Source organism: Sinocyclocheilus anshuiensis, unplaced genomic scaffold (assembly GCF_001515605.1).
Source record: "Sinocyclocheilus anshuiensis isolate Anshui unplaced genomic scaffold, SAMN03320099.WGS_v1.1 scaffold2430, whole genome shotgun sequence".
Lineage (NCBI taxonomy): Eukaryota > Metazoa > Chordata > Actinopteri > Cypriniformes > Cyprinidae > Sinocyclocheilus > Sinocyclocheilus anshuiensis.
In genome coordinates, this window is record NW_015556097.1 from 454097 (window position 1) to 481455 (window position 27359).

Below are 27359 nucleotides of genomic sequence, written 5' to 3' on the forward strand. Positions count from 1 at the left end.
CTCACACACACACACACACACACACACACACACACACACACACACACACACACACACACACAAAAACAGACTGGATGGGTACAGACGGAAATGGGTCAGCAGTGAGATGAAGAGAGATATAGCACCAGTGCCACCCATCTGTGTGCCTGCTGCCTCCTAACCTCCATCAGTGTGTGTGTGTATGTGTGTGTGTGTGAGAGAGAGTGTGTTGGTATGTCCTGACTACACCTCTTTGAGAAACAGCAGTGATCCAGTACACAACGCCCCAGGATACACACACAAAGGTCACTATTACTGCATTACCTCTGGCTTCTCAAAATGTCATGAGTGAATGGACAGTCCACAGGATTTCAGTCAAAAGACCACGGCTGCGTTTCCCAAAAGCATCATAAGTAGATCACAGATCTACTGCTACAATTAACTTATCTCATGATGCTTTTGAGAAACACAGCCTAGTGCGTTTCTAATCAGATAATAAAAAACACAGATTTAGCCTGTCAACATATGTCTATGTGCGTGTGTATATATACATTTTATATACAACCCTAAAAAAAACAGCTCACTGCAAATTCTTTAGTGAGTAATTCTGGGTTTGTGTGGAGTGATTGCTAAAAGAGACTAAGTATGGTATTTACAACTAAATTTACAACCATTCAGAAAACCTTTTATAGTGCAAAAATGAAAATGAAACACTTTAAATGTCCAGATCCTAGAAAACACACTTTCCCTTATACTTTAATTTAAAAGAATTCCAGTCAAATCTTTACATTCACGTCCAATTATTATAACTACCACTGGGTCCAACTTGAACAAATGCATAGTTATAGAGTCAGTGTCAGTGAGACACACACTTACATCACTGTCAACACACTAAGAAAACCTCTTTAAGCGGGTCATTTCCTACACTTTCCTAGCATTTTCAAGTAGGCAAAAGTGTCTCAAAGTGAGGAATTCATCTGTGGTCAAACACTCATGTGTGTGTAAATGTCAGAGAGTGTGTGTTCACACTGAGCCAGGACCAACATGACTGTTACTATGACAACAGATCAGCAGCGTCAGACCGGCGTGAAAACACACTTTCTTCTTAAGAAACAGCTCTATGAAGGATATTTCAATGTGAGCTCGAGAGCTAAATCGCTCACAACATTTAAGCAGTAAGGTTCTAGCAGTCATGCTATATCGTGAATATAGTCACAGATAAAGAGTGCTGCTGCAAATTTTACAAAGAATTTTACTAATAGTTTGAAAACGACAGACTTCTCTTTGAGTGGCAGAGCTGCTGAACAAGTGCTTCATTTCACATTTTACAGTGTGACAGAATTAAACACCACAAGATCTCACCATATTTCTACATTTTCTGTAGAAAACAGAGCGGCGTTTGCCTGTGCAAACACAAGGGCATCGTGGGAGGCTGCAGGAGCAGGGCTGTGTCGTCTTTTGAGGTCACTAGAGTTGTGTGTGGTTGCTAGGGAATTCTGGGTGTTTGCTGAAAGGAATAGTTCACCCAGAAATGAAAACGACTCAGGCCATCAAAGAAACAAATCCATCATTAAGGCATTTTAACTTGAACATTTTAACCTTAACAATTAAACCGTTACTTCTGGTTTAATAATCCATAATAACTCTTCCTCCAGTGAAAAAGTGCATCTGCTGTTTTCTCTCACATCAAAATCCAGCCACATATTTGTTTAGAGCTGTTTAAACGCTGCTTGATCTGTGCAGATTTCTCTCCTGATTCACACCAGAACACTTTTTCACTGGAGGAAGTGTTATTATGGATTATGGACTGGTATTTTAGTTAAAAACGTCTTAATGCTGGATTTGTTTCAGCTTTTGTCTTCTCCAGATGTTAACTGATGGACTGAAGTGCTGTGGATTACTTGTGGATTATTGTGATGTTTTTATCAGCTGTTTGGACTCTCATTCTGACGGCACCCATTCACTGCAGAGCATCCATTGCTGAGACACTGATGCAATGCTACATTTCTACAAATCTGATGAAGAAACAAACTCATCCTAATCTTGGACATCTCTATTTCTTTAAGTCAGAAGATCCTCAAGTCTCTGTGATATTCTGGGCCAGTATATATACAGTTTGAGGTATTATTAGCTCATATCATGTCTGAAGCATGAACAGGACGAGTTGTTAATAGGGTTACAGGATTGTTCCAATCACAAGAGTTAGCAATAGTAATACCAGTGCATAATTTACATGACTAAATACGGAATCAAGCATTATTACATTACAACTGAAGACAATATGAGCATTGCATTGTGTATAACTCTAAAAAAAAAATGAAAGAAAGATGCCACAACTTACTTAAAAAGCTGAGAAGAGTAAAAATCCTCTTGTATGAAGCAGCATAAGCTCAAGTCTCTCAATAAAACATGAAAGCGGAGCATGTATATTTCAACAGGCTTGAGCGCTCGCACTCCACATTCAACAGAGCGACACACAGCAGATATTACAGCTCAATACCGTCTGCTGGCCATCACGACAGAAACGCATCAGCAGCGCAGAAACGTTACAGAGACCGCAGAAAATAAGCAGCACTCACCAGCTGAGCTCTCCACGTTCACACACACTCTGAGTCCATGCGCACAATAGCACTGAGACCGGCACCCATCCGCGGACACTAGCGCTCCCCTCCTCCTCCTCCAGCACCGCTCCTCCCCCTCTATCTGCCCCAGAATCCCCTCCATCTGAACAATACACCCCCCCACCCCACACCATTTCTACAAATCTGATGAAGAAACAAACTCATCCTAATCTTGGACATCTCTATTTCTTTAAGTCAGAAGATCCTCAAGTCTCTGTGATATTCTGGGCCAGTATATATACAGTTTGAGGTATTATTAGCTCATATCATGTCTGAAGCATGAACAGGACGAGTTGTTAATAGGGTTACAGGATTGTTCCAATCACAAGAGTTAGCAATAGTAATACCAGTGCATAATTTACATGACTAAATACGGAATCAAGCATTATTACATTACAACTGAAGACAATATGAGCATTGCATTGTGTATAACTCTAAAAAAAAAATGAAAGAAAGATGCCACAACTTACTTAAAAAGCTGAGAAGAGTAAAAATCCTCTTGTATGAAGCAGCATAAGCTCAAGTCTCTCAATAAAACATGAAAGCGGAGCATGTATATTTCAACAGGCTTGAGCGCTCGCACTCCACATTCAACAGAGCGACACACAGCAGATATTACAGCTCAATACCGTCTGCTGGCCATCACGACAGAAACGCATCAGCAGCGCAGAAACGTTACAGAGACCGCAGAAAATAAGCAGCACTCACCAGCTGAGCTCTCCACGTTCACACACACTCTGAGTCCATGCGCACAATAGCACTGAGACCGGCACCCATCCGCGGACACTAGCGCTCCCCTCCTCCTCCTCCAGCACCGCTCCTCCCCCTCTATCTGCCCCAGAATCCCCTCCATCTGAACAATACACCCCCCCACCCCACACCAACCCATAATAATGCCGCCGAGATGTCTCCATGGCAACTAATGACAGCGGGAGGGAGGAAGAGAGAATGGAAAAATCAGTCAGGAAGGACAAGTGAAGCGGACAGAGACAGTCGAGCGACAGACAGCTCAATAACTGGCTATATGGAGGGTATCAGTATTCAGTGACAAATGTGTGGCTGGTTTCTCCTGATCTTTGATCGACAGGCTTCAAATGTTGAATAAAAACTGCAGGTAGTAGATGAGGTGAAGCAGATTCTTCAACAAGTGCCTAGACATTCAAGTCTCTTCTGATCACCAAAGCTGCATTTATTTAATCAAAAATACAGTAAAAACAGAGAAATATTGTTACAATTTAAAACAACTATTTTCTATGTGAATATCTGTTAAAGTGTAATTTATTTCTGTGATCAAAGCTGTATTTTCAGCATCATTACTCCAGTCTTCAGAGTCACATGATCTTCAGAAATCATTCTAATATGCTGATTTTCTGCTCAAGAAACATTTCTGATTATCATCAATGCTGAAAACAGTTGTGCTGCTGAATATTTTTGCGGAAACCGTGACACATTTTATTTTTCAGGATTCATAGATGAATAGAAAGTTCAAAACAACAGCACTTATTTGAAATAGAAATGTTTTGAAACATTATAAATGTCTTTACTGGCACTTTTGATCAATTTAATGTGTTCTTACTGTATAGAAGCATTAATTTCTTTCAGGAAAAAATTTAATTTGTAATACAATGCTTAAAAACATCCCAGGATGCTCCTCATTAAACTGGATGAGAGAAAATTCAGAGTGAGTAGAGCTGAAATCACATATAAGAGTTTGCTTTTGTTTTACTATGTTTTGAAGTGAGAAGCAGTTGTAACACTTCTGTAACGGGGTAATTCTCTCTCTGATGGACCAGGCAGTTAACCTAAGAACACGGCACGTGATGGGAGGCGGCGGTGGTGCTGAGTAAATATCAGAGGTAATTGGTAGGTGAACCACAATTTCAATTTTACTGTGAATGGTTTAGGGTTTGTTTCTTTTTTTTTCTTCCGTAAGTACCCTTTTTTCAAAACATAAAACAACAACAACAATAAAACACAGGAAAGCACAATAACTATACCCTTGGGTGCACCTGCTAATTAACTATACATTACACAATAAATCACCTTCACAATCAATCAAATTAAATGACCACAGTTAGTGATAACCGACAGGTAACCGCAGTATGCAACTGGTATGCAAATTAGTCTTTCAAAGTCAGATGTCAATCTGACTAAAAGGTTTGATCAGTCTTTTCCTTTAAACTGGAACTGATGTCTCTCAGATTTTAAGTTCCCAAGGAGAAAAATAGTATCAGTCACTGGAAGCACAATTCTCTTACTTGGTTGAAGAAAATTATAATGAAAAACTGTCCTTTATTCCAGGTCCGTGATCCTTTCAGTCAAGGTGGGAGGCTCGCCATCAATTACAGAAATCCACATTGAAGTTCATCCTCACAAGGAAAAAACCCCCGGCCTGTACGTTCAAAGACCAGTACACACTTAATTGTGTGCATCAAGAATGATTTTCTACGAAATACAGAACACATGAACCAAATAACATACATGAATATCATTTATGCAACTTGTGTCAAAATAACGAATTACCTGTCCATTCTTGTCTGTTTTCACAGGTACACTCAATCAAAATGGCGTCAACGAACCGCTGTGACGCGCACAGAACATGCAGCCTGACACAATCACACTGCAAATGAACAATTCACTCCATATAACATCACAATATAACACTGTTTAGTCTTATATGCATAAAACTCTTATATACGATCTGTTTTCATTCATTTTTAACACTGATCTTATCAGTTCACAACTCACCAACTCCACACGCAAATTTTGTGGTGCAGGAGTGTTATGACCTTAAGATAGTCTATGCATCTATGAAATCTTTTTTTGTATGTATGTATTTGATCTCTCTGCTCGTGTGTGTAGACATGTTTGTGTTCCAGATGGGTTCCTCTGTTAACCAGCTGGAGATGGTGATTGGTCCTACTATGCACCCTACCCAGATAGATAAGGACCGCCCCAAACACTCGTCTTCTGCCTTTGAGCCTCGTTGACTTCGTACCGTCGTGCTTCGCTAGCCTTCTGATTGACTGTTTTCTGCTATTGTTTGTATCGCCGTCGTCGTCGTTTGGTTGTGAAAGAGTGTCGTACCGGAGAGAGATATTCTGAGTGGATTGAATCTGTTGAGTGTTTGTTATTGTAAGTTCAAATTCTGAATCTCCTGTTTATCTGAACATTGCCTGTTCCATCCTACGATTTGGATTCTGCTTTGTTTACGCCCTGAAACTTTGTAAATAAGTTTGTAAATATTCTTGTAAATACTAGTTTGCCAAATTAAGGGACGTAGGGGGTTAGACGCCATTTCATTTATATGTATCTTTTTTCACTTAGTTTATGGTTGAGGGAGGTAGGGAAGTTGGCCTGTATTTTTGTTTTCTTTATTTCCGTTTGAGGTTATTTAGTTGTCAAAGAAAAGTCTGTTTTGTTTATTGTTTTGGCCTTGTCTGCCCCTGAAGATACTCCTGTTAAAAGAAAAGAAAATTGTTTATTTGGCATCTCTCTGGTGTGAACTCAGATCTCTTTTTCTGTTACGGCTAACCCCTAGAGGTCGTAAGAGAAATTGGGGGCTGGTCTCATGAAAACTCATGAAATTGGCTTTGTGTTTGTACGATTGCCTGGTGGTTTTCATTTTAAGGCGGAGGGAATTAGGAATGGCTTCAAAATTTGAATTAGATAAGTTTGCGATCGAACCTTCAGTATATCAGTTGGATATTTGCCGCAAAGATGATTTGTTAACGATCGCGGATTTATATCAAACACAGGTTTCTCGAGGTGCTAGGAAACAGGACATTAAAGAAGTGATTTACAAGCATTTGGTTGAACGTCGGGTTTTGTCTGAAGAAGGTGAGGGGGAGGCGGGTGTTGCAGCTCAAGTGTCGGCTTCCGTAGGGGAGGGGACAGAACCCAAACCCACGAAGTTGACTAGCATAGATCCCGCAAACCTTCCTTCTCCTAGTAATCCTTTGCTGGCGATCAGATTGAAAGAGCTGGAGTTGGAGTTGAGCAAAAGCAATATCAGAGCCAACTGTTGCATGTGTGCGCAGTTGATCTTGAAACCCAGCGAGCCATCAGGCTCAAGGATCTGGACTTGGAGCTAAAAACTAAACAACCTGTTCATCCCTCAGCTGCTGATGCGCCCAGCGTGAGTGTGCCTGTATCACCACCCGTAAATGCTTCCACTCCGAACCCTATTCCTGCACCGCGACGCGCTTTACAAGAAAGTGAACCTGAATTTGATATCAGTAGACAAATTGCATTAGTTCCACTGTTTCGTGAGAGTGAAGTCGATACGTATTTTACTGTATTTGAACGCATCGCGGCCACTTTGAATTGGCTGCGGAGTATTTGGCCGCTCCTGTTACAATGTAAACTCATCGGGAAAGCGCAGGAAGTCTGTTCCGATTTAATGCTTGAACAGAGCCTGGATTATGGGGTAATGAAAATGCCGTATTGCGCGCTTACGAGTTGGTTCCCGAGGCATACCGACAGAAATTCCGAAATCATGTGAAAGCCCCTAGTCAAACATTCGTTGAATTCGCAAGAGACAAAGCCAATTTGTTTGAGAAGTGGTGCACTGCCATAAAAGTTGACACGTTTGAGCAGTTAAAAGGGTTAATATTGTCCGAAGAGTTTAAGAATTGTCTGCCTGAGAAAATCGTGATCTACTTTAATGAACAGAAAGTGTCTTCCCTTTCTGAAGCCGCTGTTTTTGCGGATGAGTTTGTGCTTACTCATAAAGTAGCGTTTCCATCGCCCACCAATCATATTATTTCTGATCGTGTCCGTAATTCTAAAGATTCCCAGACAGTTCCTAAGAACGCTTCAAGTGCTTTAAATGTGGAGAATCGTGAATGTTTTTACTGTCATGAGGTGGGACACCTCATCGCTACCTGTCCCGCTCTGAAACGCAAAGCAGGCAAGAAAACAAACACTTATAAAAGCGTTGCATTAGTTAAGCATCCCATTTTCTCTCCCGAGCCAACAGTTCTGGATACAACCACTGAATCTGCGTTTAAGCCATTTATTTTTGACGGTGTTGTGTCGTTTAGTGAAACAGACCACGAAACAAAAAGTGTTCGCATCCTTCGTGATACTGGCGCCTCAAAGTCCATAATCTTAGAGAGTGTGCTGCCATTTTCGGAACAGTCAAGCTCTGGTTCCAGCGTACTAGTGAAAGCCCCTAGTCAAACATTCGTTGAATTCACAAGAGACAAAGCCAATTTGTTTGAGAAGTGGTGCACTGCCATAAAAGTTGACACGTTTGAGCAGTTAAAAGGGTTAATATTGTCCGAAGAGTTTAAGAATTGTCTGCCTGAGAAAATCGTGATCTACTTGAATGAACAGAAAGTGTCTTCCTTTTCTGTAGCCGCTGTTTTTGCGGACGAGTTTGTGCTTACTCATAAAGTAGTGTTTCCATCGCCCACCAAGCATAGTATTTCTGATCGTGTCCGTAATTCTAAAGATTCCCAGACAGTACCTAAGAATGCTTCAAGTGCTTTAAATGTGGAGAATCGTGAATGTTTTTACTGTCGTGAGGTGGGACATCAGGTATCTAGTGTGTATCACCCTCAGTCCCAAGGTGCCATCGAACGGTTTCATCAAACTCTCAAATCCATGCTCCGAACCTTTTGTGTTGAACAACAAAAAGAATGGGATGAGGAAATCCCACTGTTGTTATTTGCAATTCGTACTACGACTCAAGCTTCCCTTGGTTTCAGGAACAGTCAAGCTCTGGTTCCAGCGTACTAGTGCAAGGCATTGATCTCTCTGTAGTTAAAGTTCCTTTACACAATGTCTATTTGCATTCTGGAATTATTTACGGTAAAGTTAAATTGGCAGTTCGGGCTGAGTTACCTGTTAAAGGTGTAGCGCTCATACTAGGAAATGACCTGGCAGGTAACAAAGTTTTTTGTTTACCTCAGGTTATAGATGTTCCTGAGATACATGATGAAGATGCTTTACAGGAAGAGTTTCCTAATGTGTTTAGCACATGTGTGGTGACCCGAGCTCAAGCTCAAAAACTAAAAGACACTGTAGATCTGTCAAAAACCTTTTTGTGTGATGACAATTCTGCTGAGACAGAGGAAAAAGTTGATTCAGTTGAAGTAAAAATCTGTGCACTTCCTAGTGTTGATTTGCCATTTGGAAAAACCATGTTAATTGAGGCACAACTTGCCGATCAAAATCTGTGTTCCTGTGTTGCAGCTGCTGTTGAGCCGAACGTTTTGCCAGAGTATCCAGTCGCCTACTTCTTTGACGGTGGCGTCCTTATGCGTAAGTGGTCTCCACGTCATGTCACCGATGATTGGGGTACTGTTTTTCAAGTCGTCGTTCCAAATTCTGTAAGTCTTGTCATGCATGTCAGTTATCTGGCAAGCCCAATCAAGTTATTCCTCCAGCCCCATTGAAGCCGATACCAGTGATTGGTGAACCATATGAGCGCATTTTGATTGATTGTGTTGGACCATTGCCCAAAACTAAATCAGGAAATTCCTACTTGTTAACGCTGATGTGTGCATCGACCAGGTATCCTGAAGTGATACCTCTGCATTCACTTAAAGCTCATGCAATTGTCAAAGCAATCGTCAAATTCTGCAATACTTTTGGAGTGCCTAAATAGATTCAATTTGATCTAATTTCATGTCTAAAGTGTAAAACATCAAAAAATTAAACATCAAACATCAGGTATCTAGTGCGTATCACCCTCAGTCCAAAGGTGCCATCGAACGGTTTCATCAAACTCTCAAATCCATGCTCCGAACCTTTTGTGTTGAACAACAAAAAGAATGGGATGAGGAAATCCCACTGTTGTTATTTGCAATTCGTACTACGACTCAAGCTTCCCTCGGTTTCAGTCCTTCAGAGTTGATCTTTGGGCACACTGTGCATGGTCCATTGAAGATTTTGCAGGAGCAAATTCTTTCGTCCGACCATCCCTCCCTTAGTAAGAACGTTTTGGATCATATTAGTGCGTTTCGTGAATGACTGCATCAGTTTTGGAAACTGGAAAAACGCTCGCTTGGTTCTGCGCAAGACCAAATGAAGACTCGGTATGATCAAAAGGCTGTCCAGCGCTCATTCCAAATTGGTGATAAAGTTCTCATTTTACTTCCTGTGCCTGGTTCAGCGCTTCAAGCTAAATTCACCGGTCCCTATGTGATTAAAGAAAAACTGAGTGACACTGATTATATTGTTTACACCCCCATTCGTAGGCGAAAATCACGTGTCTGTCATATTAATATGCTGAAGGCATATGAGGCACGCTCTGACTCTGAGATTAAGACCCCTGTCCTTACTGTTGCTCCAGTAGTTGTACCACCCTCCGAATATTCAACAGAAATGGATGGGTTAAAGATGAATAGTGCTACATTTACCTCTGCTTGTTTGTCCAGTTCAGAAACTCTGTCAAACCTTTCAGCAAAGTTTTCTCACTTATCCATGTCTGCCCAGGCTGATATCAAAAGTGGGATTAAGAGATATCCGACTTTGTTCAGTGATTTCCTCACCACTGCACAAGTGCTAACACACGACATTGATGTTGGTTCACAGGCACCCGTCAAACAACGGGCTTATCGTGTAAATCCACTCAAGAAAGAAGTCTTCAAACGTTTTTCTGATGCGAATCTTACCTTGAATCTAGCAAAATGCGAATTTGGTTGTGCTACGGTCACATATCTAGGTAAAGAAGTAGGTAGTGGTCAAGTTCGTCATCTGAACTCAAAGATCCAGGCTATCCTTGATTTTCCAGTCCCAAAGACTAGGAGAGAGCTTCGGCGATTTCTCGGTATGACCGATTATTATCACTGTTTTTGTAAGAATATTTCTGTTGTTGCTAGGGCTTCGCAACAAAATCGATTTTCCGATTAATCGTTTTTTTAAATGACGTCAATTCGATATCGATTCTCAAAAGCCGCGAATCGATCTTTTCCAGTATTTATTTCAGTACACATTTAAAACAAGATCTGATTAACGTGAATCTTATCATTAGTGTTCTCCACTAGATGTCACCCTTATTTACCTTGCGCGATGTTACAACAGAAATCCTGTCATTCATTCAGCACTTATCATGGCCATACGCATGATTCGCAATGCTCAGGTGAAATGCTATAGTAATACTATAAATCTGCGGAAGCATCTGATATCACGCATAAGGCGCCATGATTTCCGCAATGAATGAATGGCGGATGGTGCAGCGCACTTTTTTGTTTACTACACACATACTAAAGCACGGATGACGCTCGCGGTGTTTTCAGCTTCTGCCGTCTCACTATATGATGATATGAACACGAATGTCATCTCCAGCTGCTCTGAGAGTCACTTTGTTTGCCAAAAAATAAAAGGGTTTCATTTTCATTTGATTAGGATAATTAAATTAATGTTTTATGCCTTAATCTGATTGCCAGAAAAATTAAGAACATTTTATAGGGCCCTATTATTGTTTAAAAAAGGACCCTATACAAAAAAAGAATAGGTTTAAAATACAGGCATGTGGTTCTTAATTTCTTTTTATTAATTCACTATTTGTAAACTGATGTTTACTGTTCATTTTTTAGACATATCAATAACATTTGTATAAAAACGATATTCACTGAATGTAATAAAAAAAAATCTAATGTCTAATGCCAATCATCGTTTAATGCGATGGTCTCTGATCTGTCAAGGTTACAACTTGAAAATATTTCACAAAAAAGGTATTGAAAAATTGTATGTTATGGGTGGGGTGTTATGACCTTAAGATAGTCTATGCATCTGTGAACTCGGATCTCTTTTTTCTTTTTCCTCTCTGCTCGTGTGTGTAGATATGTTTGTGTTCTAGATGGGTGTGGCCTCTGTTAACCAGCTGGAGATGGTGATTGGTCATCTGCCTTTGAACCTCATTGACTTTGTACTGTCGTGTTTCGCTAGCGTTCTGATTGACTCTCCATCACGAGATGAGGCGGCATTTACTACACAGAGCCGTAGTTCACTGACAAGCTACGCAATATCGCGTATCGCGTTCACATATAACAAAAAGAAAACAAGTAGATAGAATAGAAAAAGAATAGAGAAAGCTAGTGTTAGGGGCCTTTTTTAAAAGAAAACAAGCAGTTAGAAAACAAATAGAGAGGGTCAAGTCAACAAATAGGTCAAATAGAATTAGAATAGAGAGTGCTAGAGTTAGAGGGTCAAATAAAGATTTTTGAACAAACCTTGAATTTTGCAGATTTCAGGCCACTGTTTCTGCTCCGTATCAGTCTCACAACGCTAGCCACAGGCAAGTGGCCGGAGCCAAAAACCTAATGCTCCGATTGGCTGTTTTGGCTGTTTTAGTTCAATCCAAAAACACATATATACATACATACTTTTTTCCGATCTATATAGATTTTCATTCATATGAATGGTCATTACATTGAGTTTAAACAATGTTGTATATAATAATGTTCATCACAGTAATCATTTAACAGGGGTTACACTTTCTCCCCCCTGAAATCATGAAAGTCCCTTTGCATGCTCCGAGTGGCTGATTAGTCACTACATTTGGTGAAACATTGGGCGCAATGGAAAGAGCATTTGAATTTTCAACACTGTTGAGGGATTCAACAAGGGCAGTGCTTAACCCATGGAACAAAGACTGAACCACAAAGTTGGAAGTAGGTAAGTCTCTCAGGTTCCTCTCTCTGACTGCTAGAACGTCTGAGCGGAATACTTAAATTCTGCTCTCCCTCAATTTCTGGATGTTGCTTTCTCCCTTTGACAGGAGCATCTGGGATTTCAGCTACGTCTGAACTCTTTGAACAGTTAAATTCTTTTCTGGTTCAGTGGGGTCTTTGTCGGGTATTTTACTTGTTTTAGGGACTCCTGGAGCATCAACGGGCGAGTCGTCAACTAGAGCATCAACAGGTAAGTATGTGTCTGGAGCATCGACAGGTGAGTCGTCAGCTGGATTTGCTTGTGCAGTATTATCATCTGAAAGTTTTGGATTAGTTGAGTCTGTATTCAAAGAAACATCCGCAGCTCCCTTTGATCCACAGATGTCATTAACTGTAGAGAACCATACTGTTTCGATGACTGGAAGGGCATCATACCAACCATTAGGATATTCATCCTCTGGATCAGAAAAGGAGTTGTCATCATCAGATGGTTCAATACCAGTACTCCTCCATGTTCTAGGTTTAGAAGTAGGTTTGGTCAAGGTAGGACTTGAAACTTCTGATGCTGGTAAGAATCCACAAGGAAGCAAAATGTCCCTGTGAAGTGAACGAAGGGGACCATCCCTTGTTTCAGGACGAACTGTGTAGACAGGCAAGTCGCTAGCTCGCTTTACTACTACATACACCTAGGGCTCCCACTTGTCTGCCAACTTGTGCTTACCACGCAACCGAACATTTCTCACCAACACACGATCATTGACTTCCAAGGAGGAATTTGTCACAAGCTTGTCAAACCTGATTTTGTTCCTCTCTGCACTCTTTAATGCTCTATGGGAGGCAAGCGATTAGCTTTCTTCCAGATGAGACTTTAGATGTTTGACATATTCAGAATGGGATATCTGCGGAGTGTCCTGATATGGCAACCCAAAGGCAAGGTCGACGGGCAGCCGAGGCTGGCGCCCAAACATTAATTCATAGGGGGTGAATCCTGTGACTTCATGCTTCGTACAGTTATATGAATGAACTAATGGCTTGACAAAATCTCTCCACTGACTTTTATCTTTCTCTTCTAATGTGCCAAGCATGTCCAGCAGGGTCCTATTGAAATGTTCCACAGGATTCCCCCTCGGATGATAAGGCGTTGTTCGGATTTTCTGAATGCCTGATTTTTCACAAAGTTCTTTGATTGTGCGTGACTTGAAATCGGGGCCCTGGTCACTATGAAGGCGTTCAGGAAACCCATAATGCACAATGAAGTTCTCCTAAAGACACTTTCCTACTGTTCTTGCCTTGATTGGGTGTAGGGACTTGCGATGGTCTCTGATCTGTCAAGGTTACAACTTGAAAATATGTCACAAAAAAGATATTGAAAATGTTCTTGCTGACTCGCTGTCCCGTGTCAACCAGTAAAACATTGTATGTTTTATTTTATGGGTGGGGTGTTATGACCTTAAGATAGTCTATGCATCTGTGAACTCGGATCTCTTTTTCTGTTACGGCTTACCCCTAGAGGTCGTAACAAGGAGTAACACAAATAGGGCTGCAAGATTAATCGAATGCGATTGTCATGTTTATCTCGTCAGTAAAGCCGGTTCTGTGATTAGTAGTAAATCTCCATCACGTGCTTTCAGATGAGGCGGCATTTACTACACAGAGCCGTAGTTCACTGACAAGCTACGCAATATCGCGTTCATAATCGCAGACAAATCACATGCGATAATGAATGCGATATTGCGTAGATTTACTACTAATCACAGAACTGGCTTTACTGACGAGATGCGCATGACAATCGCATGCAATTCATCGTGCAGCCCTAAACACAAACACCCTGAATCATCCAATATCTTGTGTTTACGGGCTGTTTTGCAGTTAATATGAAGCTTGAATGAATTAAAGATCATATTTTTTTCTATTTTTAACACTCTCTCGTCTGATCAGGTTTCTCTGTTGCTCTGTATCAGTCTATTAGCCTGCACAACGCTAGCCACAGGCAAGTGGCCGGAGCCAAAAACCTAATGCTCCGATTGGCTGTTTCTCATCTCTTAGTTCAATCCAAAAACACATATATACATACATACTTTTTTCCGATCTATATAGATTTTCATTCATATGAATGGTCATTACATTGAGTTTAAACAATGTTGTATATAATAATGTTCATCACAGTAATCATTTAACAGGGGTTACACTTTCTCCCCCCTGAAATCATGAAAGTCCCTTTGCATGCTCCGAGTGGCTGATTAGTCACTACATTTGGTGAAACATTGGGCGCAATGGAAAGAGCATTTGAATTTTCAACACTGTTGAGGGATTCAACAAGGGCAGTGCTTAACCCATGGAACAAAGACTGAACCACAAAGTTGGAAGTAGGTAAGTCTCTCAGGTTCCTCTCTCTGACTGCTAGAACGTCTGAGCGGAATACTTAAATTCTGCTCTCCCTCAATTTCTGGATGTTGCTTTCTCCCTTTGACAGGAGCATCTGGGATTTCAGCTACGTCTGAACTCTTTGAACAGTTAAATTCTTTTCTGGTTCAGTGGGGTCTTTGTCGGGTATTTTACTTGTTTTAGGGACTCCTGGAGCATCAACGGGCGAGTCGTCAACTAGAGCATCAACAGGTAAGTATGTGTCTGGAGCATCGACCGGTGAGTCCTCAGCTGGAGCGTCAACAGGTAAGTATGTGTCTGGAGCATCGACAGGTGAGTCGTCAGCTGGATTTGCTTGTGCAGTATTATCATCTGAAAGTTTTGGATTAGTTGAGTCTGTATTCAAAGAAACATCCGCAGCTCCCTTTGATCCACAGATGTCATTAACTGTAGAGAACCATACTGTTTCGATGACTGGAAGGGCATCATACCAACCATTAGGATATTCATCCTCTGGATCAGAAAAGGAGTTGTCATCATCAGATGGTTCAATACCAGTACTCCTCCATGTTCTAGGTTTAGAAGTAGGTTTGGTCAAGGTAGGACTTGAAACTTCTGATGCTGGTAAGAATCCACAAGGAAGCAAAATGTCCCTGTGAAGTGAACGAAGGGGACCATCCCTTGTTTCAGGACGAACTGTGTAGACAGGCAAGTCGCTAGCTCGCTTTACTACTACATACACCTAGGGCTCCCACTTGTCTGCCAACTTGTGCTTACCACGCAACCGAACATTTCTCACCAACACACGATCATTGACTTCCAAGGAGGAATTTGTCACAAGCTTGTCAAACCTGATTTTGTTCCTCTCTGCACTCTTTAATGCTCTATGGGAGGCAAGCGATTAGCTTTCTTCCAGATGAGACTTTAGATGTTTGACATATTCAGAATGGGATATCTGCGGAGTGTCCTGATATGGCAACCCAAAGGCAAGGTCGACGGGCAGCCGAGGCTGGCGCCCAAACATTAATTCATAGGGGGTGAATCCTGTGACTTCATGCTTCGTACAGTTATATGAATGAACTAATGGCTTGACAAAATCTCTCCACTGACTTTTATCTTTCTCTTCTAATGTGCCAAGCATGTCCAGCAGGGTCCTATTGAAATGTTCCACAGGATTCCCCCTCGGATGATAAGGCGTTGTTCGGATTTTCTGAATGCCTGATTTTTCACAAAGTTCTTTGATTGTGCGTGACTTGAAATCGGGGCCCTGGTCACTATGAAGGCGTTCAGGAAACCCATAATGCACAATGAAGTTCTCCTAAAGACACTTTCCTACTGTTCTTGCCTTGATTGGGTGTAGGGACTGCCACAGCATATTTGGTGAAAAAATCTGTGATCACCAAAATGTCTTTCATGTCACTTCTGTCTGGTTCCAAGGAGAGAAAGTCCAGACTAATTGTAATGGTCTGGTGGCCTGGATGTTGACCAAGGGTGCTGCTTTTTTAGGTGGGGACTTCCTTCACACACAACAACCACACGTCCTGATCTTCTGTTCCACGTCGGCAGCCATCTTTGGCCAATAGAATCGGGCTCTGACCAGATCCAAGGTCCTCTCCATCTCCATGTGACCCATACTATCATCTAAACTGCTCATCACAGAGAATCTTAGTTGTTCCGGGAGCACTAGCTGGTAAGTAATGGAATTCTTATCTTTCCGTCTCCTGTAAAGTACTCTGTCCTTTAACTCCTTCTACTCCTTCAAGAAGTACGGAAGACCAGAAAGTTCCTTCCTTACTGTTGGTGGGGGTTTTTCTCCCAACTCCAAGTGTGACATCACCTCTCGAAGCATTGGATCAGCTCTTTGTTTGTCACCAAGGTCTTTTGAAAAGTGAAGTGTAATAGGTAACAATTCAGAGCTATCTTCTTGTTCATAATAGTCGGGTACAGCATTGGGATGGAATGTAAGAGAACTTACAAGAGCAACGCCCGGTGCGGCATCAGCTGACTGCCTAACGAGGTGCTTCTTGCAGATAGCCTGAACCACATCATCCGTAGCACTGACAGAATCCTCTGCTTTGGTCAGATGATGCTGTATGAACTGTTCAATCCTTTCACATTCTTTTTGGGACATGGGGTTCTCTGGAAACGGCTCTTGAGGTCGCCTTGAAAGGCTATCAGCATCAACATTCAGCTTACCCGCCCTGTACTGCAACTTGAATGAAAAAAAGGAAAGAGCCTCAAGCCAACGATAACTTGCAGCATCCAATCTTGCGGTGGTAAGAACATGAGTAAGAGGGTTGCTATCAGTAATGACAGTAAACTGGCTGCCATAAAGGTAATCGCTCAAATTTTCAGTTACCACCCATTTAAGGGCAAGAAATTCAAGCTTGTGAGCGGTATACCTAGACTCACTATGTGACAGCCCTCTACTCGCAAATGCAATAGCACGCATTTGCCCACCTTGCTTCTGATACAGTGCAGCCCCAAACCCTTAGTGCTGGCATCCATATGGAGGAAATAGGGGAGTTTGGGGTCTGTAAAACCCAGGACTGGTGCGGTGGTTAACTTTTTCGATAATGGACTGAAAAGCTTCTTCACAAAGAGGAGTCCAACGGTCCCCAAAGGGCTCCTTAGGATGGTAGAATGGACCCTTGTTGTCTGTCTTTTTACCACCTTTCCTTAATGGTGGATAACCTGAGGTAAGGTCATTGATCGGCTTCACGACCCTTGAATAATCCTTAATAAACCGGCGATAGTAGCCAGAGAAGCCCAAAAATGACCTCAGTTCTTTAAGGTTCTTGGGACTCTGCAAGGTTTTTAAGGCTTGTATCTTTTCGGGGTCAGTCTCCACTCCCCGCTCTGACACAATATGTCCTAGATAGTGAATTGAGGTTTGACAGAATTTACATTTCTCCAGAGACAGTTTCAGTCCGTACTCTTTGAGGCGAGATAGAACGTTCAACAGGTGTCTCTCATGCTCCTCTAGAATGTCAGAGAATATTATCAGGTCATCCAAAAAGACCAGTACTTCCTTCAGATTAATGTCCCCCATACATCTCTCCATCAATCTTTAAAACGTACTTGGTGCATTGGTCACACCCTGGGGCATACGACTGAATTCCCAAAACCCCAATGGGCAGACAAAGGTAGTTTTGGGTTTATCTGACTCCTCGACTTCTATCTGATAGTATCCGGACTTCAAAATCAAGCACAGAAAACCATCTGGATCCCGTCAGAGTTGCGAAAGTCTCCTCAAGATTTGGTAGTGCATACGCATCCTTCACCATCTGGAGGTTTAACTTTCTATAATCTACACACAGACGCACATCTCCATTCTTCTTTCTCACCACCACTACTGGTGAGGAGCAGTGTTAATTTTGACAGCAAATTTTGATTTAGTTTTAGTCATAGTCTTTTGACTAAAATGCCATTTAGTTTTAGTCATATTTTAGTCATCTTTTTAGTTTTAATCGACTAAATATCATACAATTTTAGTTGACTAAATCTACAGTAAAAATGGGTTTAGTTACAGTGTAATGCATTTATTAAGCATTTCTCTACAATTTCCAAACTCATTATATAGGTTTGATATTAAGGTTTTATCATGATAGACACTGATTTAACTGTTGTGACACAGCATGCCTTTATGTTAAAAATAAAACCACTTCTCACAAAGAACAAGAACATGGTCTACTTTTTAATGAAATACCAATGGTTATATAGGCTAATTATGCATTCTTTATAGCAAATTGTTTACCATATTCTTCATTCTTTCAAGCAGACATATTTATTTCTATAAATAAATTTAGATTAATCTTTAAGGCTACTAAAGTTTTTGCTTTTGTTGCTTGATGAACATCAATGACTCGGACAATAGCAACTAAATTAGGCTGCTGTCCCTTTAAAACCGAATGCACGGCTGCAATGGGTGCAATGTACTGATACACGTTCTTCCTACTGTTTACGTTCACTTAAGACGTAGGCCTAATCAACTGTGTTTACGTGAATACTCGTCAAAACGGACAATTCAACATCATTTTGTGTGTAATTCTCGGTTCATGTGACGCGAAAGAGTACTCGCGCGCTGTGAGACGCGCTTTCTGTGTGTGTATGCTTCGGTGTCTGCGCTCAGAAAACCGGACCGAATTGAGCTCTCTCTTGCGTCGTCAGATTTATCCATATGTCTGCTCTTCTCTTACTCCCACATATCAACCCTCTACGGACACCTTGGCAATTGAATCGTCATTGGCTAGTAATTTTTTTTGTTTACTCGCCACACTGAAATACTATACATATACATATATATATTAGGGCTGCACAATAAATCGCATGAGATATTTAACGCGCATCTTGTCAGTAAAGCCGGTTCTTTAATCAGCGGTAAATCTCCATCACCTGCGGGCTTTCACATGGAGCAGCATTAACTACACTGTAAAAAAACAATTATGACGAAAATTACTCTCGAATGACTCCACTGGCAAGGAGATCACGCAGATGCTTGCGGACGGCCTCAACATCTTCTGGGTGGATTTTTCATGTCTCCTCAAAGACTTAAAGTGTAGGAATCTCTCAGGTTGAGTGCAGTGTAGAGAGGAACACGTCTCCTCCTGTTGGTGCGAGCGAGCGGTCAGTCGTGTGTGTAGGACGGTTGAAAGGAGCTTCCCCTGGAACTTACACAAACGGCAACCGGCCGTGTTTTTGTTTTATTGCAGTCTGTTCTGGACTTGCACAAACTGTGTTGCAATGCAATCATTTTCCAAAATGTCATTTATGTGAAAATATGAAGTCTGTAAACGCCAGTTAACAGAGGCCAATGTGTTTCTGAGGGGAACTGACTGTCTTCAGAAACGTTTAGAAGGTATTTTCTTTTCATCTCGTCTCTATAATTGATGTTAAAGCAGTGTTTCAGTGCAGCGCTGCTTTGTTTACAGCGGTAACCAAGGAAACACTGTATCTGGTGTTCCAGAAGCGCCTCCTGCTGTCAGAGAGTGAATCTGCATCTCATTCAGAGCATCTGCTGTTTGCTTCGTTCAGGCAATGTAGTATAATTTCACAAAGATAGTCAGAACATTCTGTTTTTGCTTCAAATTGGGTTATTATTAAATCAAATTATGTATATGTAATTATATAACTAAATGATATGAAATGATATAAATGATATGTATATGAATTATATAACTAAAATTAAGTAACTGTAATTACAGATTTAGGTTAAATAAAGACGTCAGTCAACAACAACCTAACGCTGCGATTGGCTGCTTCTCATCTCTTAGTTCAATCCAAAAACACACATACTTTTTTCCGATCTATATAGATTTTCATTCGTATGAATGGTCATTATATTAAGTTTAAACAATGTTATGTATAATAATGTTCATCACAGATTAATCACATTAATCCCATACTATTATTTTTCAAAAATGTCAAAATAAAACAAAACAAAAAACATCACAGCTGCTATAATTAAACATATAATCACACATACATCAGCATTACAGACCTCTGGATAGGTCTATAGAGGTCATTGTTAATGTAATGAGCTCTTCTTCACACTCACACACTTAAGTATTCTTTTTATTTTCCCTTTACACACTCTCCTTTCTGTCCTCTCTTTTCCACCTCTATCATGCGTTTCCATTACATTCCGGTTGTCTCTCAACAACGCTCTAACATCACAGGCAGACGGCAATGCAATCTTGCTAACCTGCATCCTATCTGTACATCTTCTACTGCACCTCTTGCTTTTTCTGTGGGTCTCTGGAATTGTCAGTCAGCTGTCAACAAAGCAGACTTCATTTCTGCTTTTTCTTTACAATCTACACTCAGCATCTTAGGCTTGACTGAGACCTGGATTCGTCCAGAAGACTCAGCAACCCCAGCTGCTCTGTCTAACAACTTCTCTTTCTCTCACAACCCCCGTCAGGTGGGGAGGGGTGGGGGCACTGGTCTGCTCATTTCTAACAATTGGAAATACTCAACCCACTCTCCCCTATGCAATTATAACTCGTTTGAATCTCATGCGATTACTGTAACAACTCCTATAAAACTCCTGGTCAACTGGGCACCTTCCTAGAGGAGCTAGATGAGCTGCTGTCCTCATTCCCTGAGGATGGCAGTCCACTTTTAGTCTTTGGTGACTTCAACATTCATCTGGACAAGCCTTACAGACTCCCATTCACTCCTTGCTTCATTTGATTTCAAACGGCTTACCACCACAAGCATTCACAAATCAGGCAACCAACTTGACTTTATTTACACAAGTAATTTTATTGCAGACAACATTTTGGTAAAACCCCTACATATTTCTGACCATTTCTTCATTACATTTAACCTACATCTTTCTACCTGTGTGCCTCCAACCCCTATACCGGTTACTTTTAGACGAAACCTACGCTCCCACCCTTTCATCTTTCCTCTGTAGTGTCCTCCTCTCTTCCCTCACCAACCCATTTCTCATCTCTGGATGTTAATGAAGCTACTGACACTTTATGTTCAACTTTAACTTCTTGTCTAGACGATATATGTCCTCTCTACTCCAGGTCAGCACGGGCTGCCCCTCCTAACCCCTGGTTATCTGATGTTCTTCGTAAGCATCTGTCCAAAGTATTCAGGGCAGCAGAGAGAAAATGGAGCAAATCAAAAGATGCATAATACCTGAGTATGTATCAGTCTTTGCTTTCATCTTTCTCTGCTGAAGTCCATACTGCCAAGTCTTCATATTTCCAGAGCAAGATCAACAGCGCTCCAGACACACGTAATCTCTTCAAAACATTCAATTCTGTCCTCTGTCCCCCTCCACCACTTCTATAACAGCTGATGATTTCGCCACATTCTTCACAGACAAAACTAGAACAATCAGTAGTCAGTTCTCAGCTCCACACACACAGGACCTCAAACCAACCACATCCACTGCTAAAACTCCCATCTTCTCCTTCTGTCCCCTCACTGAGACAGAAGTATCCAAACTTCTCCTCTCCAGTCATCCTACAACATGCCTTCTAGACCCAATCCCCTCACACCTTCTCCAAGCAATCTCTCCTACACTTTTACCAGCACTCACACACATCACCAACACATCTCTCCTCACAGGCACCTTCCCCACTGCATTCAAGCAGGCTCGGGTAACCCGTGTTGTACTGTATTGTAAGGAATTTAACTCATTTAAATTTTATAAGGGAAGTAATCATTCATTTTATTTCTCTTATAGACAGCTACAGACCTGTCTCTCTCCTTCCATTCAGAGCGAAAACCATCGAACGAGTTGTTTTCAACCAGGTATCATTATTTCTTTCAGAGAACAACAACTGGATGCTAACCAGTCAGGTTTCAGGAGTGGCCATTCAACTGAGACTGCACTAGTCACTGAAGCCCTGCGGATCGGCATGGATGAAAGAATCACCTACAGCTCAACCTGGCAAAGACTGAGCTTCTCGTCTTCCCTGCCACTCCAACTCTACAGCATGATTTCACCATCCTGCTAGGTCCTTCATCAATTACTATCCCATAACATTCAGTCAGAAATCTTCGTGTAATCTTTGATGACCAGCTGTCTTTCAAAGACGACATTGCAAAAACTGCTCGATCTTGCAGGTTCGCATTGCACAACATCAGAAAGATCAGGCCCTTTCTAACGGAGCATGCTGCACAACTTGCAGTGGCACGACTGATCGTCACTGAGCCCATAAGGGCCCACGTCACACCTCTCTTTATCTCGTTGCACTGGCTACCAGTTGCGGCTCGCATCAAATTCAAGACACTGATGCTTGCATACAGAACAGCCACAGGCTCAGCACCTGCCTACTTCCACTCACTATTACGAATCTACATTTCCTCCAGAAGTCTGAGATCCACTAGTGAGCGATGCCTCGTGGTACCATCACAGAGAAGCACAAAATCACATTCCAGAACATTTTCGTTCACCATTTCTGGCTGGTGGAATGATTTTCCCACCCCTATCCGGAATGCTGATTCTCTGACAATTTTCAAGTGACAGCTAAAAACTCACCTCTTTCGTCACCATCTGACTTCATCCTAAAAAAAAAAAAAAAAAACTTCTATTTAAGATGAATCGCTTGATGTATTCCCCAAAGTGTAAGTAGCTTTGGATAAAAAGTGTCTGCTAAATAAATAAATGTAAATGTAAAATGTCTCTCTCTCTCTCACACACACAAAGAGGTCTCCACCTTCATTCTGTCATTCAGCAACAGACTGTAGTTTCACACACACTGAGCGGCTCTTCACTGACTCTTTCTCTCTGGGAACGGACGTGAGGCGGTGATGCTGGTTTTGCGGTGTGATGTTTGAGAAAGTGGAATTAGGAACTGATGGTTGGTAAGAACAAAACTGGCTGATCTTAAAAAGAGAGGAAGCAGAATTTTGAGCCGTAGAGGTTCAGAACGACCTGAAGCTGAGTAAGTGACGTCAGGATTGTCTTTTTTGAGTGAATTAAATGTTGAAGTCAGTGACCTTCAGTGAGATCAGTCGTGGTTTGACAGTAATGAAGACTAGCGTCATCAGGCCATCAGTTGAGTATTTGAAACAATGGTAAACCATTCACTTCCTCACTGAAACAGTTCTGTGTCACTGTTCCTCCTAAATTGAAAATATGAGGAAATATGAATATTTCAGAGATTCCAGTATTGTGATGCCGAGAGTAACAGATGTCAAACAAACCACTGTCATCATGAACTTCACAATAATAATCTTAGAGGAATCGCACTAAGGTCTTGAAGGAGGATGCTGAGCCGTTGTCATGGAAACCAGAACAACATTCCTGACATTTCTTTCCATCACCGATTACAATATAACAATGCACACCAACTGCTCATTACTAGTATTTCACACACAGATTTGAAACAGGTAGTGTGTGTTTGAAAGGCCACATGATCATTAAGCTCTCATTCTGCACCTGAACAGAGCAACATCACTCCATGAGCAACTAGGTGTACACTTCACATCCATACACATCATGCAGATTTAATTCATAGTGTCAACATAAAGTGACATTCACCCCTATTTTTTCATACTAACTGTATATATTAGATTAAATAAATAAATGTTAATGGTCATTTTTATATCAGTCAGCGGTGCCCAGAAAATAGTGGGCCAAAACTTGATTGAGGGCTGTAGGCCCAAAGTAAATGTTGCATTATATCCAAATATATGATATTAAAATTTATTCAATTAAAAAAATACAAATGTAACAATTGCAATGCAAAAATAGAAAAAAATAAAGAAAAATGTATTAATTAAAATTAAAAATTAAAACAAAAATATATGTGTAATGTGGGGAGTCGTGTGACAACGGAGTAGTGGATCCAAATGCAAGGCTTTATTATTAAGAGTGTGGTCAGAACAGGCAGGGTCAAACAGTAATATCCCAGGCACAGGCAAAAGAGTAATCCACAGCACAGGCAATGGTCACGGCAGGCAGCAAACAATCGTAAAACCAGATAAACAGTCCAAGATCCAAAAACCACAAAGGCAAGACAAGGCACAGGAAAACAAGGAAACACTGGCAGGAACATGGAAACTAGAAAACATTGCAGACTATCAATCATCAGTGATGTGAGAGTGTGTGTGCCATTCTTATAGTGTGAGACTGATGAGGTGATGAGAGACAAGTGACTGCAATTGATGAGCGCTGATGAGTCCGGGCAAAGGATTATGGGAAATGGAGTCCTGGGTGAATGGTAAAAGTCAGGGATGGAATGCCCTCTGGTGGAGCTCATGAGCACTTCAATGGCATGTTGTTTTCCCCCTCCTTTTGTGACTTTGACCCGCAGGCCCTGGTTTGAGCATCTTTAGTCTATGCTCTTCCAAAAGGGTCATTCAACCACATTCAAGAAACTAACCCTGGCTCAAATTTTTGATTTTGTCAATATTTTTTCTGAAGAAAGTTAAACATAAATAGTGATTAAAGACAAAATATTAAATGTCATGGATGTATATTTACTGAGTAATCCACTATTTTGTAGAGGGGGGTCAAAATGAAAATTTTCACCTGAGATTCAGAGCCAAATTACAAGAGGGTAAAAATTATGGCAGCATCATTATGTTATTTTTCCACAGAGATTGGTAGCTCTATTAGTAAAATCTGTTGATTTTTGCAATCTTTGTTGCATTATATGCCAATGGTGACAGTTCAAAAATGGGAAAAAGCACTTTTTAAGTTTTTTTCCCAAAGTTTGCATGCCTGTAATTCAAGACATATTAAAGAAATCATAATAGCCTTTTAGATTTCTGGTCTTAAACTTTTCTTTTGATATCTACATTTTTAAGGCCCTCAATTGTTCAGTTCCAGAGATGTACAAGGATCTTAATATGGTTCCAGGAGTAAATTGTTAAATTGTGCACATTTTCAGTGGTCAAAAACTTCATTTCATTAAATGCCATTTCAGTCAGAGTAACATTGACTAAAATTAATAAATATGACATGATGAAATTAAATATATATTTTAAGGTGTGAAAATTACAGGCAGTAAAATGGAAGCAGTGACAGATCTTTTCTTCTGTATTGTAACACAAATCTGAGTGAAACAGATCATCGAAAATGAAAAACTGCAGACGTGATTCTGTGTGTCATCTGTAGATCGGATGATGAGACGATTCATTGTTTATTAATCACTCAAATCTCTTTCTCTGCTTGTCTGTCATTCTCACATATTTGTAGTTTTTGACACTTTTTATTAGTGTTTTTACTTTTGTAATGGAACCCTCGTCCAATGAGAGATTTTTGATTAACTTAATCTGACTAAAGTCATACTCAAAGTAAACACAAATAGAATTAAGACATGTGGAGTATTCCTATTTTAGTCACATTATCGAAGTGCAGTATAGACATGTAAACACCTTAATCACATTATTACCATTATGGATGCACCAATACCGATACTGGTATCGGTATCAAGCCCGATACTGCGCTCCTGTTCTCTACTCGTAAAAATGCCCCAATACCAAAAGCCGATACCACACAGCGTGTGAATAGAGCTGTGTCCAGAAAAAGAAACACAGACAACAGAACAACAGAGAGAAGAATAGAGTTATTAGCGATCAAGGATGTCTATTAAGTACATGTAAGTAATTAATATAATGTTAAACATTCAATATCCATGCCTGTATGTGTGCAAGCTGATAAGCAGAGCGCGGCGGCACAGACGCGTGAGCTTGTTGAGTGAATATCTCACATACATCACTGGAGAGTTTGTAGCTCGGTCGGATATTTTAAAAGCAAGTAAGTAAAATGCACAAGTTACTAAAGTTATTTGACGGTAAGGAGAGAGAGAGTGAGAGAGAGAGTCCGAGAGCACGCGCTTCTGTTGCATGATCTTGATTGCTGTTCGCTCCATTAGAGCATGCATTTGGATTAAAACTAAATCGTAAATATAAAACAAACAAAAATTATAGGGTCATTCACTATAAACAACATTTATTTTAAATGTCAAGCATACACGACTTTATTTAAAGCAGAAGTGAAACTAGCAGACTGGGTGAAATGCGCTAGGCTGTAAGTGTCTCTCTCATTCTGCACCAATACAAATGTGTGCACGCTGCACATGTTTAGTTTGCTTTAAAGGCCAAAGTATATTTCGGTTTTTACTCGTACGCGAGGGTCCACGTACAGTGCGCGTGACGCAATTTACCTCACCAAAATAGTATGCATGTACTCGTATAATGTATAATAAGTGGTTCCCTGCATTATTTTAGGAAAAAGTTTTGTGATTACAGTATTGAGTTGCTGCAATGGAGCAGCTCTAATGCGCCATTAAAATGAACAGTGAAAGTAACAAAAGCTTATACAATACATTTTAACAGGTATAATTAAGTGTGGAAATAACTGAAGGAAATATCTGTTTGCTAAATGAAGCCAACATGATTCATATTATTATTATTTTGTTTCTGTACCCAATATTTTAAAGAAATTACAAATGCTGTGAAAATACAGGTATCGGTATCGGCGAGAACCAAAAATTAAAGTATCGGTATCGGACTCATTCTGAAAAAAGTGGTATTGATGCATCCCTAATTACCGTCGTGTAGGACTTTTCACCACATTTTGCGACAGAATACACATGGCAGTGGTCAACCGTTTGACGTATAATTAAAAATGAAACACCCAAAACTGTATATGGCTTCATAACGAAGACGAACTATATGTTTATACGTGAAATTCCGGAGGGGACGTCAGATGGCATCACATGGTGTCACGTAATGATGTGTGCCATTAATCGAACTACTATAACATGTATAGATTACTGATGTCCATGTAAACGTAGTCACTGATGTGGAGTTTAAGTGGGCTAAATGATTGATTCAATTCATTTTGATTAAACATTATGTGGCCAAAAAAAAGAAAGAAAGAAAGAAAGAAAGAAAGAAAGAAGCATACACATGGATGATTCATTCTCAGTAAGATCTAGAATGTACATTTACAAACTGAAGGTGAATTTTCATTTCACACCAACTTAAACACTGGAACTGTGTTAAACCATTTTATGCACTTCAGCTTAAAATGAAATGCAGGTTTGTTCTTTGCAAAAAAACTATGTAACTTACAGCGGTGTTTGGTTTGTATTTATGTGGTGCATTATTACCTGTGGAGTAGGGATATGCCGGTATGAAATTCTCATGTTGCGATTAATTGCTAATGCTTTTGTCACGGTATGCGGTATTATCACGGTATTGAAATTTAGTTTAAAATAAATAATACAGTATAACAGGTTTAATAACTTTTTTCTTATAACAAAAATAACTGAACATTTAAAACATT

The 27359-nt window shown here is 40.6% G+C and overlaps 1 protein-coding gene and 1 long non-coding RNA gene across 2 annotated transcripts in view; one reads left to right on the top strand and one right to left on the bottom strand.

The window, feature by feature from the left end:
• LOC107676202 (uncharacterized) overlaps window positions 1-27359 on the bottom strand; it is a 71377-nt gene that overhangs the window by 36398 nt on the left and 7620 nt on the right. The window lies entirely within an intron of this gene.
• The window catches only part of LOC107676211 (uncharacterized), a 21972-nt gene continuing 699 nt past the window's right edge, over window positions 6087-27359 (top strand). The window contains exons 1-2 of the long non-coding RNA XR_001632710.1: window positions 6087-6143; window positions 13739-13751. This is a non-coding gene — a long non-coding RNA (uncharacterized LOC107676211). The remainder of the gene's footprint in view (window positions 6144-13738; window positions 13752-27359) is intronic.